Source organism: Nilaparvata lugens, chromosome 3 (genome assembly GCF_014356525.2).
Source record: "Nilaparvata lugens isolate BPH chromosome 3, ASM1435652v1, whole genome shotgun sequence".
Taxonomy (NCBI): Eukaryota; Metazoa; Arthropoda; class Insecta; order Hemiptera; family Delphacidae; genus Nilaparvata; species Nilaparvata lugens.
This window is the reverse complement of record NC_052506.1, coordinates 97,626,121-97,644,975: the sequence shown is the minus strand read 5'-3', so window position 1 is coordinate 97,644,975 and position 18,855 is coordinate 97,626,121. Positions and strand designations below refer to the sequence as shown.

Sequence of the window (18,855 nt, the reverse complement as noted above, 5' to 3'; positions counted from 1 at the left end):
TATATTGAATTGCATGCGTCATGGCATGCAATTTATAGTCAACTCGACAGCTGATTTATGATGAATAATTGTATAGTCTGATTTCCACTCTAATATTGACGTATGAAGGAGGCTCCTTTTTCCTTTTATATTATCCTTGAAATGCAAAATTTCCAAAAACCTTGTATATACGTCGACGCGCAATTTAAAAAGGAACATACCTGTCAAATTTCATGAATATCTATTACCGCGTTTCGCCGTAAATGCGCAACATATAAACATTTAAACATTGAGAGAAATGCCAAACCGTCGACTTGAATCTTAGACCTCACTTCGCTCGGTCAATAATTGATTATTTGAAACGAGAATGAACAGTTAATATTACATCAATAATACTGTATCAGCTACCGTCTATAGAAGGCATTGCCAAGACGGAGGATCGGCAACGTTGTTTTGCTATCTTTCTCCACTGCCATTATAACGTGGACCTCACTATAGGACTATCGGCTTGAGTTAACAGTGGAATTTGGAACATGAACGTCCTATACCATGGAAAATCTTCTTATGCTATCTTTTCTCTATTGTATCACCATAAATGATGCAGTATCAGCACAATATGATGATACAGTATCATCTCAACTTGATACACAACACCATAATTTCATACAAAACTTCTAAACTTTGAATCAATTCTACAAACCATGGCACATCTTTTTATGCTTTTTTTCTATGGTATCACCATAAAATGATGCAGTATTAACACAATATGATATAGAATCAACTCAATATGATTCAGTATCAACTCAATATGATACAGTATCAACTCAACTTGATACACAACACTATAATTTGATACACAACTTCCAAACTTTGAATGAATTCTACAAACCATGGCACATCTTTTTATGCTTTTTTTCTATGGTATCACCATAAAATGATGCAGTATTAACACAATATGATACAATATCATCTCAATATGATACAGTATCTTCTCTACTTGATACACAACACCATAATTTGATACACAACTTTCAAACTTTGAATGGATTCTTCAAACCATGGCATATCTTCTTATGCTATCTTTTCTCTATGGTATCATGGTATCACCATAAATGATGCAGTATCAACACAATATGATACATTATCATCCTAACTTGATACACAACACCATAATTTGATACACAAATTCCAAACTTGAATGAATTCTACAAACTATGGCATATCTTCTTATGCTATCTTCTCTCTATGGTAGTAGCATAAATGATACAGTATAAACACAATATGATACATTATCATCTTAATATGATACAGTGTCATCTCTACTTGATACACTACACCATAATTTGATACACAACTTCCAAACTTTGAATGGATTCTACAGACCATGGCATATCTTCTTATGCTATCTTTTCTCTATGGCAAACCAGAACAAACTGGCCGACAGTCTTTAGCAAGAGCACAACTATTGCCATAGAGATAAGATTGCATAAGAAGATGTCCCATATTCTGTTTAGAATAATCGATTCAAAGTTTGGAAGTTTTGTACTGAGATGATACTGTATCATATCGTGTTGATACTGTATCATATTGTGTTGATACTGTATCATATTGTGTTGATACTGTATCATATTGTGTTGATACTGTATCATATTGTGTTGATACTGTATCATATTGTGTTGATACTGTATCATATCGTGTTGATACTGTATCATATCGTGTTGATACTGTATCATATCGTGTTGATACTGTATCATATCGTGTTGATACTGTATCATATCGTGTTGATACTGCATCATTTATGGTGATATCATAGAAAAAAATAGCATACGAAGATATGCTATGATATACAGTAGGTAATTGGCTTGAGTTAACAAAAAATCGGCTAGAAATTAGGAACATAAACGACCTATGGAACATAACGACCATGGGGCATATAACAATTATGCTGTTCCCACACTCACCCAGACAAAATTGTTATAATAGACAGTAGTCGACAGTAATTGGCTTGAAATTTGGAACATAAATCACCTATACCAAGGGATATCTTCTTATGATATCTTGTCTCTATGCCATAAATTAGTAGCTAGTTAATGGCGTCATAGTGATCATATCATAGAGAAACAATAGCGTAAGTAGATATCCCATGGTATAGGGCGTTTACGTCGCAACTTTTACTGTTATCTCAAACCGATTACTGACGATTATGGTCGATTTTTACTGTTTTGACCGGGTAAGAGTATATGAACGGCACGATATGAGAGACTACCAGCGTCATAAAGCTTCACGGGAAAGAACTACGTGAACTATCAGCTTGAAATAACAGTAAAAGTTGTGACATAAACCTCCTATACCATGGGATATCTACTTATGCTATTGTTTCTCTATGATCATATAGAGTATGTAGATATCCCATGGTATAGGGCGTTCATGTTTCAAATTCCACTGTTAACTCAAGCCGATAGTCCTAGTAGTTATTTTTGGTGAAGCTATGTGACGCTGGTAGTCTCTCATACTGTGCCGTTCTTACACTCTCATCCGGCTAAAACAGTAGTAAAAATAGACTGTTGTCGACAGTAATCGGCTTGAGTTAACCAAAAATCGGCTTTGAAATTTAGAACATAAACGACCTATGCTATTGGATATCTTATTATGCTATGATATTTTACACCTGATTGCAGCTCAACGTTAGTGGCTGGATGTTGTTAGATTCAACTGGAAAAATACGAGGTTTAAATATTGAACCTGCTCTCTAAGACATGATACAGCATTAGGAACTAAGTAGAATTATCTGTTAGTTATCAATATTTCTAAAATCATATTGTGTTGGGGGTATGAAGCTGTTTAGGAAATCATAAGGATTGTTATTGGATAAGGGTGTTATAACAATTTGTATGGTTAGAAATGTGGTATTTTTGTCCATAATTGAATTAATTAGGCCCGGTTGCAGAAAAGCCGGCTAAATTTTAATCGTGATTAATTTCACGAGAACCAATCACAGAAGGTTTTTTTTTAATTGAAGGCTTCTTTGATTGGTTCTCGTGGGATTAATCACGGTTAAAATTTAACCGGCTTTTGTGCAAGACGTTGATGTTATCAATTCCACTAAATTTGTTCAAAATCAATTTAAACTACAGCTGAAGATGTGGCAGGTGTTGCCATGAAACCTGGTTCTGTAATTTAAATTGATTTTGAACAAATATAGTGGAATTGACAACATCAACGTCTTAGTGCCGGTTGTACAAAAGCCGGTTAAATTTTAACCGTGATTAATCCCACGAGAACCAATCAGAGAAGAAACGCCTTCTCTGATTGATTCTTGTAAAGTTAATCACGGTTAAAATTTAGCCGGCTTTTGTGCAACCGGGCCTTATTCTTTCAGTTGTCGTAGTATCAATTTTGCTGTCTACAAAATAAATTAGGAACTAAGGAATTATCTGTCCAGTGAGGATTTTATGTGTCGTTACTAGAAAAATATTGTGATAGGGGGATATGAAACAATTTGAAACAATTGTAGGATTTTTTGTATTGAAAAAAATCGGTCTTTCTGTAAATTACACTAGAAAATTTATAGGGCTTTTTGCTCATTCTACTTTTAAGAAACGAATCAACACGGTTGGGAATTAACAGAATTTTAATTTAAAACAATGTGTTGTTAAACAGCCCCTTCAAAATATTGAATTTACAATGAGGCTGATTAGTTACTATAATAGTGAGGTCCACGTTATAATGGCATTAGCAATGGTATTGCTAACCTTGTCTATCATTCAACAAAGCGGATAGCGCTATCTCTTTCTCGCTTTGCTCTGTTGCCAGATTGTCTTTTAACAATGTAGAATTAATCATTAAATTAAAAAAAATATATTTTATCCTAATTATGAAAATTCATTATGAAATCATTGAAAAATATAATTTCTTGCTTAATAAAGTATAATTGGTTATTTTAAACGAGAATAAACAGTTAATATTACATCAATAAACCTGTATTAGCTACCGTCTATGGAAGGCATTGACAAGACAGATGATCGGCAAAGTTGATCTTTTATCTTTCTCCACTGCCATTATAACGTGGACCTCACTATAGATTAGATTTAAAGTTAGTGTATGATTTTTTATCGTTATCGATGAACTAATTTTATCAACAACCCCATGAATCGATCCAGCAGTAGAGATACTTTGATTTTTTCTCTATTGTTGAATGAATCAACCACATCAATCGATTTTATAACATTTTAAGGCGATTATTGGTGGGAAAATTGTAATATCATGAAATAGCTCAAAGGTTTTCATAGTTTACTCTGGTTTGGAACCCACCTGGATCAGTAGATCAACTCCATGTTAGATGAATTGCAACAGTTAGGCCCGGTTGCTCAAAAGCCGGTTAAATTTAAACTGTGATTACAAGACCAATCAGAAAAGACGGCTTCTCTGATTGGTTCTAGTGGAATTAATCACGGTTAAAATTGAACCGGCTTTTGTGCAACCGGCACTTGGTGGAGTTTTTCCATTGAAATTGTTATTGAATATTATGTTTAATTGTACAAATTGTTCTTTGTAGCTACAATGTATGTATTTTTTATTGTATGTTATTTAGGGGTTTATATTACTTTGGGGCTCAACTATCATAAAATTCATAATAATTATTCTATTGTTTCTAATAGCGAACCCTTTTAAAGAGAGCCTTTTTTCAATTCAATAAAAGGTAGAGTTATCTAGTTAATCTTTTTCATAATTTGATAGAATTATTTTTGATTCTAAAAGTGATGAAGTAATTCAATTATGTTTTTTAAACAGTGATTCATTCATTAATATTATATAATATAATATTTTAGGTTTCTATCATACTTTTTCTTTTTTCTGTTGTAATTTATCTAGTATTTTCTTCAGTCAATGATTGTATGAATGTTGTTAAGTGGCGAAGTGGGATTCAAAGTGGACCGAACATCTGTTTTCGAGTTACTAATTTAATATTATTTATCTCTCACGAACATCCTTATTAGAACAATTTTGTTTGTTTGTTTTTGGATTATTTATGTTTATGGATTATGAGATAATTTATTAATTTTTTACTGTATGCCATTTCGACCAAGAGTTGAGATCAAAAATGGATGGAAAAGAGTTGAGATCAAAATTGTATAAAAAAAATTAGTGTATATATAAATAGAATAGTTGTATCAGCGAATACATAGTTTAATTAACATAGGCCAGCAATTAATGAATGAATGTACTGTTCTGATTAAGTTTACAAAATCATTAAGAGCCGGTTTCCGAGCTCGGGATTTAGCTAAGTTCTAGACTATAAACAGCTAGAGTCAGAAAATTGGCTTTCCAAAATGGGGCCTAGTCACAGTTTTTATGATAGTCTTTATTTTATCATTTCTATAATTGGAAACGTTTTTCATTAACGAAATCAAGTTTTTCATTAACTAAATATTTCAAAATAGCTGAAACTTTACACTATTTTCTCTTCATTTTGTGTTCAATTTTCTAGTTTTTCGAAATTTAACTTAAACGTGGACTGCAACTACGCCCCGTTTCGGAAAGCCAATTTTCTGACTCCAGCTGTTTAAAGCCTATAGTAAGGTCCACGTTATAATGACAGTATTTTATCAACTTTGGTTTTGCTATCCTTGTCTATCATTCGACAAAGCCGGTGGTACTATCCTTTTCTAGGCCCACAACGGTGCCAATTATGTTTTTAACAGTGTACAAATATGATTAATTAATGCAGAGAATCAGCATCGCTATTCTTCTATCTTTATCCACTGTCATTATAACGTGGACCTCACTATAGAATCCCAAGCACTAATAGAAACAGGCACTCATATTTATTTGAACGAGACTGAATACGACGTGTAGTTCAACACTTGAGATATTCTATTTCAGATTTTAATCCATTTTGTTTCAAATATATGATTTTTCAAAAATTATGTCTTGTAAATTCAGGATTTTAGGTTTTTCTTTGAAAAGATGATGAATATATGGACTGGCGTCAAGTTTAGAGTTATACTAATAATTTCTATCTGAACTAGTTCTATTTGTAAACAAATACTTAGTTTCCTATATGTAACTAATTCTTTGTCTATACATCAATGTCTGTAACTTCACATCTGACATAATGAATCTTTTTGAATAATTATTAAGTTACTGCTCTAGATTTTTCAATTTTAAACTCTAATAGTATCTATTTGATTCAAAATTTGCTCGTTTATCTGAGTATTTAAGAGCGTAAATTGTATTTTGAAAAGTGAAAGTGACAACCAACATTTTGACTTGGACAGTATACAATAGTATAAATTGGAAATGGTACAGTTTTGGGCATGAGCCTGTTATGCTTTTCCTCATGTTAAGTATTTGTACACAATGTGATATATGAATAAAAATAAAGCATACTTCCATTTTATGAAGGTAGCAGTTTTTAAGTTAGTCTGTTAATCATCAAAAGTATATTATAGTAAAATTCTTGTAAATTTTATTAGCTGGTATCTAAGAAAAGGATAAAGAAACTAAATAGTGTATAATTTCTCGAATTTCTTCCTGAAGTTGGAGTGGACTATAATCTGTGTGATATAATATTAATACATGTATACCGTAACTAGTAGGTAATATGTTGAAAAGTTTAAAATAGGAAGTTTTTTGTCTTCCTTTGCTTAATTTAACGCTCAATATTTTTTCTGTGTTTGACGAATTTGTGGAAAGTCAAATAAATCTAGTCTCTCATATACAATCATCTAATAAAACTATTTTCATAAGATTGCATTTTATTTTTACTTTCCTTGCCCTATTACCATAGGTAAGGAAAGTATTGCTTTCCGAAAAAAAATAAGGTACCTACCCCATTTTTTTTATAATTCATCTGAGCCAATCTGTTGATCTATCCCGATATAAACATTGAATAAAAATTGTTTCTTCCAAACTCATTGATGCACAAATCTTCACAATCAATTAGAAAATTTAAAGATGGAAATTGATTATAAATTGCATTTAAGGAAATTCCTTATTCCATCTAGCTGTTAACCCTTTTGTCAATATTTGCAGTAACAGAAGTCTTCGTGGTGGTATAGAGTTTCAGCATTTAACTGTGAATTTTTGTTTAATAATAGTAATTATTTATTGATTAGCATTTGAATAAATGCAATTTCTTATCAATTACCATCTGTAGACTCGCTGGAAGCTGTGGCCTAGAATAAAATGAGCGCTGCTATCCAGAGACTGTCAGTTTAGTGTAAGGGTGAGTGACTATGGCAATTAGGGGGTAACGGGTTCGATTCCTGGGCTGGCAAATAATTTTTGCATAGTAGCTCTCATTGAATTTCCATCTAGCTGTTGACCCTGTTGTCAATTTTGCAGTAGCTGAAGTCTTCGGGAATGATTTACAGCATTTAACTTTGGATATTTGTTTCAATAATAATTGGAAAATTTAAATTCTCTAAATTTTAAGAATATCTGTATGTCAACCTTGGATGGATAGATGGATCATTGTTACCTATTCTAACATTGGTAGAATTTTTTGCCACATCACATCTTGTTTCGAACTTTTTGAACACCTGCAAAGCTATATGCAAATTTTGACCATCCAATGACTTGAAAAGCACGTTTTTCAATAAGATCGTGGCAGGTAATGCCGTTTGCCTAATTTGAACTATAGTGAGTTCCACATTATAATGGCAGTGGAGAAAGATAGCAGAACAACGTTGCCGATCCTCTGTCTTGTCAATGCCTTCTATAGGTGGTAGCTGATACAAGTTTATTGATGTAATATTAACTGATCATTCTCGTTTAAAATGATCAATTATATTTTATTAAACAATAAATTATACTTTCCAATAGTTTCATGATTAGGATGAAATATTTTGTTAATTAATTGTTAATTATACATTTTAAAAGACTATCTAACAACAGAGCAAAGTGAGAAAGAGATAGCGCTATCTGCTTTGTTGAATGATAGACAAGGATAGCAATACCCATTGCTTATTAAACACTGCCATTAGTGGACCTCACTATAGGTCTATTTTTGATACGCCTCTTGCGTCAATGTTTGCAACAAACAAGTCGGCTCTTGAAGACAAAGACAAAGTCAGTGCTGCTACAGTTTTGAAGCCGTGACATCTGTGATCCTGAGCAGCAGTTGAGACGTCTATCTCCAGTCTGTCGTTCTGCAGCCTCCGGCCATTTTCACTGCACATCACCGTTAACTGTGAGTAGACATAAATAGACATTATATTGTTCTGCATCAATCTATGTATGCTGTAAAGTTGTATCTAATTTGTTATAAATGGAAATTGAAGCTTATTTTTCCACTCGTTTGAGTCGCACCAATTTTCTATTAAATTGAGACACTCACCACTAAAATTTCGTTCTTTTTTGCAAGTTTTTGCAACTTAGAGTCGCTTCTCGTATCCCTCCGCCATCACTCCTTCTCTCTCCAGCCCCCTCTGCATTCCATCTCTTTTCCAACATCCATATTTCCCTTGGCCTACACCGTTTAATTCTGATGCTGCTTTGGACTCTCAATGGAATGTTTAAAACTGTTTATCACTTTCCTAGGTACTGTTATTATTTTGTGATTGTAGAAATGTCTGTAAAATTATTTAGCAAATAAATTTTAATCTCAATTATGTATTCTCTTCGTATCCATATTTGGTAATGGCCATACCATTTTACCTGCTTCTTACCAATGCTACTCAGTATAGTTTCTTTTCATTCATCTGTTCTCTTATTACTTCATTCCTTACTTTATCTATACTAAAGGTCCACTTTATAATGGCAGTGTTTGATTAGCTATGGTATTGCCATCCTTGTCTATCATTCAACAAAGCAGATAGCGCTATATCTTTCTCGCTTTGCTCTGTTGCTAGATCGTATTTCAACAATGTACAATTGATAATTAATTAACAATATATTTCATCTTAATTATAAAAATTCATTATGAAACTATTGAGAAATATAATTTCTTGATTAATAAAATAAAATTAAGTATTTTAAATGAGAATGAACAGTTGATATTATATCAATAAACCTGTATCAGCTAGGTATCGTCTATAGAAGGCATTGACAAGACGAGGATCGGCAGCGTTGTTCTGCTATCTTTCTCCACTGCCATTATAATAGGCCTGCGCATCTTCTCTAATCGGCTACATCATTTCCGCGGCAAGAAATTTTGCAGAATGTCTCTAATCCATGACCCATACCTCAGATCCATAAGTCAATATTGGCTCTATCATAGCATGATATATTTTTTTTTTCTAAGTACTATTCCACAGAATTAGATGCAGTGCTTTGATAATGTTTTTTCCTCCACCTACTGTCTAAAGTACTCACTTTACTCCCTGGAACATAATACTAAAGTGTCACTTTTTCCCTCTCGGTACTAAAAAACAGAAAAACTCCCTAGGGAGGAAAAGTAACTCCATTTAAATAACATGGGAAGCATCTCTATTTTAAAAACATACTTTTGAAATAGGTTAGAATGTCTAAGCTCAGATGAGGAAGCATATAGAGTAGTCATTAAACCAATTAAATTCAATACCTCAACCAGATATTTTTATCAATATTATGAAATTTATGTTTGTATGCTAAAATTATTACAAACTTCATATCACTATACTAAAAAATGTATAAAATTTTGTTTTTTCCATGTTATTCAAAATACCAGCCAACGAATATTCCTCATTAACTGATCAAATTTGAAACGGGAACTTCATCATAGCTGTAGTTGTGGCGGCCATTGTTGTTACAACTTTTGCCTATAGATAGCGCATAGCGCTGTCGGCGGAGAACTGTGATTACAAGCCAGCTGTTACTCTTTACTTTTTTGATTATGTTGTAACACATTGTTTTGTCAAGTACGTTTTTAGAAATGATTTTATTTGCAGTTTTCATAAAAACGTAGGTGGAGGAAAAATGTTGTGTATATCACGAGTGAAAAACGCTTTATCTCCCTCAGAAAAATTCTGCCCTCAGCTTCAAACTTTTCCCTCAGGGAAATATTATATTCAGCCATATTATATTGTTTTTATATTTTATATATTGTAACACCCAAGTGAAGATAATGATTTATCATTTTTATTACTCCAAAACCTGTCTGCCTGGCTGCATCTCCTCTTCAAAATTTTATTCAGGTTACGTAAATCGTTCTATTCAATTTTCATTTACGTATGTATCATAATTGTTTTATTAATGTCTATCTTGACATTCAATTCACTGAGGCCACCGACGCCTATTAATTCATTGGATTTGACAGCTACCCTTGGCTTCACAAGTGATTTTCTGAGGTCACTGACGCCTATTAATTCATTGGATTTGACAGCTACCCTTGGCTTTACAAGTGATTCACTAAGGCCACCGACGCCTATTAATTCATTGTATTTGACAGCTACCCTTGGCTTCACAAGTGATTTTCTGAGGCCACTGACGCCTATTAATTCATTGGATTTGACAGCTACCCTTGGCTTTACAAGTGATTCACTAAGGCCACCGACGCCTATTAATTCATTGTATTTAACAGCTACCCTTGGCTTCACAAGTGATTTTCTGAGGCCACTGACGCCTATTAATTCATTGGATTTGACAGCTACCCTTGGCTTTACAAGTGATTTTCTGAGGCCACTGATGCCTATATAATTGTATTCAATAGTATCAACTATTTCATTGGATTTGACAGCTACCCTTGGCTTTACAAGTGATATTTTAAGGCCAGTGATGCCTATTAATTTTTGTTGATGTCTATCTTGACATTCAAATCACTGAAGGCCTATGCCGCATATATTTTTATGTATTTTACTTGTTGAGCACTATTTACAGCTCATTGTCATTTGTTATTATTCCTTTTGTACTATTGAATGTCTATCTTGACATTCAATTCACTGAGGCCACTGACGCCTATTAATGCTCATTGATATCTACTTGACATTTAATTTACTGAAGGCCTATGCCGCATATATTTTTATGTATTCTACTTGTTGAGCACTATTTACAGCTCATTGTCATTTGTTATTATTCCTTTTGTACTATTGAATGTCTATCTTGACATTCAAATTCACTGAGGCCACTGACGCCTATTAATTGCTCAATTGATATCTACTTGACATTTAATTTACTGAAGGCCTATGCCGCATATATTTTTATGTATTCTACTTGTTGAGCAGTATTTACAGCTCATTGTCATTTATTATTCCTTTTGTAAATCATTGTCATTTATTATTATTCCTTTTGTAAATCATTAATATTGAACCTTACTGCAATAACTTTCATTATAGCACTCAATTTATATTCATTTCAGGTATCATTAATATTACCTTTTCGTTTATTGTCAGACTTCAATGGTCATTAATGTCATTGACCTCATCTCATTTAAATTTTGTATTTCTCTAACGTGTTATCATGTTGTAATTATCCCAAGATATTTGACTCAATCTACTTACAATTGTTTTTTGTATGTGGCCATCTGCCTATATATTTTATTGATCCCAAGATATTTGACTCAATCTACTTACAATTGTTTTTTGTATGTGCCATCTGCCTATTATTATCTTATTATTATTAAATCTTATCTTGTTGATTCATTTAGTCTTTTATTGGCGTACTTACCACACTTCAAGCTATCAGTATTTTTATGCACAGAATTCAAAGATTTATTTGTAGGTATTTATACCAACTATCATTCACAGTCCACTGCCCTGACCTTGGATTCTGTCATAAAAATTGGTTCATCCGGGCCAGATTTCTTGATCCAGTGTTCACTTAGGATAATTGTTAATTGGACCAATTGGAAAAATTGGTCCTCCAGCCCGTCATCTCTGACCCAGTGTCTACCTAGGATATTGTTATTGGGGACCAATTGGATAAAAATTGGTCCTCCAGCCCGTTCATTTTTGATCTAGTGTTACCTAGGATAATTGTTAATTTTTATTACCCATTTCTTGGTCCATTGAACCTTAGGGTTTCAGTGACCGTGTGCCTAATAGTCTAGCTTGACGCCAATGATTAGGTCCCACTCTAGAGTATATTTTATTCCATTGTACCTTTGTATGTTTATATTGTTTAATATTAAGCATTCACACACTTGTTTCAAATTTTCAGTACTGGCTGCAACTCAAAGCACGCTGCGACGTGTATGCACCAGCTATCAACTATCTTGTACCCTGAGAGACTGAACCGCACTGAACTGGTCACAGACGGCTATTGCGCATTGAGAAAACAACACACGGCAAACTACACCGCCTTGCGAGCTCGCTACTTGACTCGCCGCACAGCAAGCTTGATACAACTTGCCTCAAACGCACAGGCGTGCCTCTCTGCGTACTGGACCAGCGCCCAAAGTTGCTTATTGGCGCAGCAATCGCATTGCTACAGTGCAGCATCGTTTCGTTCACTCAGGTTTTTCTGTTAGTTTTTAAGCATGTCCGATCATGAGGAAGATTCACTTCCTGAGCCTTCTGCTCTTTTCAATGCAAGAGACAATTTACACCAGGAAATAGATTGGTTCATAACCAGCTATAACGATTATGTTGTGGACACTGAAGCCACTTATTATCAATTATTGACTGTCAAAAACGAACTAGGTTCACTTAGAATTAAGTATGATAAAATACATGAACAGCTATGGAATTCAGAGTTGCAAGCACAAGACACTTCAACTCATTTTGAGATACTTAATAAGTTTATCTCCATTACCTCTAAGGCAAACGCTGCATTAACTGCTTTTGAAAGCAGACAACGCAACAATGAGGCCACTGCTGGTGCTTCCCAGCGGCCAACATCTCAAAACTCACATTTGGCAAATTTTCAGTTGCCTCAGATTCCGCTTCCACGCTTCAATGGGGAGCTTTCAAAATGGCAAGCATTCTCAAGTGCTTTTACCAATATTATTGGTAATCAAGATAATATTAATGACTCATTGAAATTTTTCTATCTTCGTCAATCACTCAGTGGTGAAGCTCTTGCTAGAGTGGAACACATTGAAGCTGACGAAAATGGTTTTCAGCTTGCATGGAACCTCTTAAGGGAGAGGTATGACAATAAGAGATTAATTGCTGCCAGGCACGTCACGGCAATTGAATCTCCGCCTACCATAAAGCGTAACTGTCCGCAATCATTACGGGCATTCATTGACTTTTGCAAGTCCCACATTACCGCGCTCGAAGCGCTTCAACTTGGAGTCCAAATCAAGGACTTATTGTACATGCACAAAATGTTGTTGCAGTTGGATACTGCTACTGTTCGAGAATGGGAAAAGAGTGTTGGTATACACGACATTCCCACCATTGATAAATTTTGGAATTTTTTGGAATCACAATGCAAAATCATGGAAGCTGTTGCTTCAAGCTCAGCTAACCATCATCAAGGAAATGTACAGCAAAGTACATCCAACTCGGTTGGTGCTCATAGCAAGCCGAAGTTCAATCAAAATCAATCGAATGTTCAAGCTAGGATGCAGGTTACTACCTCTTCTATGTCACCTTGTAGTTTTTGTAATTCTGTTGGTCATTTTCCAAATCGTTGTAATGAATTATTGAAGTTGCAGGTTACTGATCGTTGGAATGCTGTCCGTGACAAAAGGTTATGTTATAATTGCCTCAAGCCTTTCGCACCCAATCATGTTTGTTCGGACAAATCGTGTACACTTTGTGGCAAGAGTCACCACACTGTTCTTCATAGGTCGTATCCTCAATCACGAGACACTCAGCCTACTTCTAAGGATAAGGTAACTTCAAATGTTATTCATTCTCAATCTTTTGCTCCCTCCAAGGGTAAGAATGCTGTTTTGAATTCCGTCATGGTTCAGAATGCGGAAACAACTAAGCAAGCTGTTTCTCATGCAGAACAGCCTCAGAAGAACTCTCATGTCACAATGAGCTCCACTTCGTCACTGTGTTTGCAACAGCAATCAACTGTCGCCTTGTTACCTACTGCCGAAGTTTTGGTTCAAACTTCTAGTGGGGAATTTATTAAAGCAACCGCTCTTTTAGATTCTTGCTCTGATTGTAATTTGATGTCAACTAGGTTGGCTGAAAAATTGTCACTTGCTGCTTTGTATTCTGACACTTTGATTCATAGTGTAGGTGAGAATAAGACCAAATCATCTATTTCTCATTCAGTTTGCTTGTCTTCATCTGATCGTTCGTGGTCGGTTGAAGAAAATTGTATTGTAGTTGATAGCATATCATCTAATGTTCCTAGTGTGAACATTGATCTTTCCAAAATTTCAATTCCTGTTGAACTCAAATTAGCGGATCCATTGTTTGATCAGCCTAAGCCTGTAGATCTGTTACTTGGTGCTGGCATATTTGCATCTGTTCTTCAGCCTGGTAAATTATATCTAGCTCAAAACGCTCCCATCCTTCAGAAAACCAGTCTAGGTTGGGTCATATTTGGTTCTTGTAAAACCATTCGTCCTATTGCAGCACCTCGTTCGTGCCTCCCTGCTTCGCCTGTGGCCACTCCCCGTAAGGTCATGTCGAATTTTCTAACTTCAAATGATGTCTCTCATCAGTTAGAGAAATTTTGGAAGCTGGAAGAAATCTCTCCTCTACTTCCTCCCTCACCTGAGGTTTTGAAACTTGAGAAGCACTACACAACCACTACCACGCGTCTTGAAGACGGACGGTTTATGGTCACTCTTCCCAAAAAGGATAATTTCCACTCATTGGGTCATTCCCGATTTCAAGCATTGAACCGATTTCATTCATTAGAAAAACGGTTATCATCAAATGTTGAGTTAAAAACTCAATACACAGCTTTCATGGAAGAATATCAACAGTTGAATCACATGTCACCAGTGCCTCCAGCACCGGATAATGAAAAATGCTACTTCATCCTCATCACCCGGTTTTTAAACCTGATTCGACCACTACAAAATTACGTGTAGTATTTGACGCTTCTGCTAAGTCTACCACTGGAACATCGCTTAATGAAGTATTGTATGTTGGTCATACAGTTCAGCCTGAACTGTTCGATATAGTTCTGCGCTTTCGCACATATCAAATAGCCTTCATTGCGGACATTACTAAAATGTACCGTCAAATCTTAGTTCATCCCTCTGACCGTAACCTTCAGAGAATATTTTGGAGATCTGATGCTACTCTACCCATTCAAGAATTCACCTTGAATACTGTAAGTTACGGCACTTCGCCGGCAGCTTTCTTAGCTACTCGTACGCTTCATCATTTGGCCGATCTTGATACGGCACCCAACTCTGCTGTAGCTAATGTCATTAAAAATCACTTTTACGTTGATGACCTTATTTCTGGTTCTTCTTCGGTTACAGAAGCTAAACATTTAGTTCAACAATTGATTAGCACATTGGCTCAGGGTGGTTTCGAGCTTAGGAAATGGTTGTCTAACTCGCCTGAAGTTCTCGCTACTATTCCTTCTGATCTGCTTGAAGCAAACACTTCCAACCGTTGTCTAATTTCAATGATAGTGTGGTCAAGGCACTAGGCCTCATTTGGAATTCCACTCTAGACGTCTTGACTTTTTCCTCTAATGTTGCTGATGTATTACATAAAACATCTTTCACTAAAAGAGAGCTTCTCTCTTGCATTTCAAGCATATTCGATCCATTAGGTTTGATTTCTCCTGTGGTCATTTTACCCAAAACACTTTTTCAAAAACTCTGGTTATTAAAGATTGATTGGGATCAAAAAATTCCGCAAGATCTGTTGGAAACTTGGTTGAAAATTCTGCATGAATTGCCGAACATTGTTAACATATCACTTCCGCGTTGTGTGTTATCAAAGGACTCTGATGCCTCGCTTGAATTGCATGGCTTCGCCGATGCTAGTCTCACTGCTTACGGCGCCTGTATTTACGTCAGAAGCACCTCTCTCGGTAGCAGTCAAACTAGGTTGCTCACTTCCAAGTCCCGCATTGCCTCTTTGAACCCAGTTCTCTCTGTTCCCAGATTAGAACTACAGGCAGCTCTGCTACTTTCACGTCTTGTGAATAAGGTTTTAAAGGCTTCAAATCTTACTTTTTCTAATGTGTATTTGTGGACTGACTCGAAAACAGTCTGTGACTGGTTAAGAGCCCCTCCTGATCGTTCTAATATTTTGTAGCTGTACGCATTTCTGAAATTCAGAATTCAACGTTTAACTTTCATTGGAATCATGTTCGTACTAGTAACAATCCTGCTGATTTGATATCTCGAGGTTGTACACCCAATCAGCTGGCCGCTAGTCATCTGTGGTGGAATGGTCCTTCATGGCTATCTATGCTGAATAGTTCTTGGGATTCTTTCTCCAGCAATGTTGCTATTTCTCAATCAGTTCAGGTATTAGCTACTACTTCGTCTTGTAATGATGTTATTTCAGGTATAATCAATAGTTGCTCCACCTATCACAAAATCGTTCGTACAACAGCATATGTTCTACGGTTCATTCATAATTGTAGAAAACAAAATTCAGTCGCTCTGCACTTTGGTCAATTAGCTATCTCTGAAATTTTAGAAGCTGAAAATTGTATCTTCAAATCTATTCAAGAAGAAGCTTTCTCTGCTGAACTTGAAGCATTGCGTCAAAATCAGGAGCTATTGCCTAATAGTTCTATTAAAGCCTTGTCACCATTCATTCATTCAGATTCTCTGCTCAGAGTTGGTGGACGTTTGCAAAATGCAAATGCTTCCTTTGATCATAAACATCAAATATTGTTGCCTAGCAATCACAAATTCACTCGTGCATTGATTGTTGCTCACCATCGTCGTCTAAGTCATGCTGGTGTGCAGGCCACCATGGCCAGTGTAAGACAACGATTTTGGTTTCCTTCCACCCGTCGCACCATCAAAAGTGTATTGCGGCATTGCATATTGTGTTTTCGCTTTTCGGCTCTTCGTTCTGAGCAAATCATGGGTAGCTTACCAGCGGCCCGCATTCAGGCTAATTTTCCCTTTTATAATTGTGGTTTGGATTACGCCGGTCCTATTTCCATCCGTGTAGGCGGCCCCAAATCTTGTACTTTTTCTAAAGCATACTTGTCGCTGTTTGTGTGTATGGTAACTCGTGCCGTTCATATTGAAACTGTCTCGGAACTTACTTCCAAGGCATTTATTGCCGCTCTGATTCGTTTTTCTGCTCGTCGTGGCATTCCGCATTCCATTTTTTCGGACAACACCACAACTTTCGTTGGTGCCAACAATGAGCTACGTGAGCTCCACGAATTTTTGTCCTCTGATCGTCTCAAATCAGATATTCATGACACTATGTCTGTACTCAACATCCAATGGCACTTCATTCCCCCTCGGGCTCTGCACTTCGGTGGACTCTGGGAGAATGCGGTAAAAAACTTCAAACGCATATTCCGTGTAGTTACATTCAACAAGGTATTTAACTTTGAAGAAACCTGTACTCTTGCTGCTCAGGTCGAAGCCATCTTGAATTTGCGTCCTCTTGTTCCCTTGTCGGAAGATCCACATGATCTTGCCTACTTGTCTCCAGGTCATTTTTTGATTGGACGTCCACTTACATCATTACCCTTCTTACCGCCTAACACCAAACACATTGATCATCGTTCACATTGGTATCAACTTGCTGTTTCTATCCAGGAGCTTTGGGATAGGTGGTCTCGTGAATATTTAACCACTCTTCAGAAAAAAGGCAAATGGTTAAACAATTATGAAAATTTGAAGGTCGGTACGGTTGTCATCTTGAAGGATCCTGGTTCCGCACAGTCCACTTGGAAGCTGGCGCGCATTACTGAAGTTCATCCCGGTAAGGACGACAAGGTTCGAGTTGTCACTGTTCTCACTCCCTCTGGCACTTTTAAGAGAGCTATTTCGAGTTTAGCACCTCTTCCCATTGATGAGGATTCTAGTTAATCCCCTTGCTCTTATGGTTCATGTTGTATTTTTTAGGTTTCATTGTTTTTTTCCCCTGGTTCTCACATGGGGCCCAGTTTTCAATTTCCAATTGCCTTGCCAGATTTTACATATTTCTTACTTTTTCTTATTGTGCCATACCCCCATATGACACAAGGGGTCCAGTTTATGTAAAATCTGACAAAGCATTTATTGGAACGGTTCCACTTGTTACTCGTTCCGCTACTACGTAGACATCATGTCGTCATTTTGTCCATCCCACTGACCAGTGACGTCACAGTCGCGGTTCTTTGCCACAGCTCTAGTCAAGTTGGTTTTCTATACTATTATTCGTATTTTTTCGTCGGATTATTTGCCGTTGCAATTTTAATATTTGTGCTATTCGATTTTTTGGAATTTATTTTGTCTTTAGGCATCTTACTTTCTAGTTATTTGCTACTTTTTCACCATACATTTGTAAACGTGTTGTTCGTGGCTGACATTTCTGCCTTCCCTTTTTGTTGCTAGTGCATCTAGCTTACTGCTTGTCTTTCAATGGAGGATAGTCGGGTGTGCATATCGCGCCCGGTCTAAACTTTTCATCCAAAGTCATCTAATCTACGGAACGTTTTTAAAAGTGAGTTATTCTTCAAATTAATTCGTTTGTTCTATTCTTCAATTGTGATTCAATTATTCATTGATTGCTTCACATATTACTCTGATAAACTTTATCAAAATTGCAACCTCGTGTGGACGTTTTTCGCTATTCATCGGATCTACGGAACGTTTTTAAAAGTGAATTATTCTTTCAAATTAATTCATTTATTCTATTCTTCAATTGTGATCCAATTATTCATTGATTGCTTCGCATATTACTTTTTGATAAACTTTGTCAAAAATTGCAACCTCGTGTGGGCGTTCATCGCTATTTATTTAATCTATGGAACATTCTTAAAGTATGAATTATTCTACAAATTAATTCATTTATTCTATTCTTCAATTGTGATTCAATTATTCATCGATTGCTTCGCATATTACTCTGATAAACTTTGTCAAAAATTGCAACCTCGTGTGGGCTTCAATTGCCA

At 35.8% G+C, this 18,855-nt stretch overlaps 1 protein-coding gene across 5 annotated transcripts in view; it reads left to right on the top strand.

Moving 5' to 3' along the window:
* Positions 1 to 7,912: 7,912 nt before the first annotated feature.
* LOC111045634 (actin cytoskeleton-regulatory complex protein PAN1) overlaps positions 7,913 to 18,855 on the top strand; it is an 85,401-nt gene continuing 74,458 nt past the window's right edge. For 2 of the 5 annotated variants that reach the window (XM_039425232.1, XM_039425233.1), the window contains exon 1: positions 8,022 to 8,173. The gene's annotated coding sequence lies outside the window, so the exon portion shown is untranslated. Of the gene's footprint in view, positions 8,174 to 8,302; positions 8,524 to 18,855 lie in introns of those variants that run through there. The other 3 variants (XM_039425229.1, XM_039425231.1, XM_039425230.1) reach the window with 3 other exon arrangements.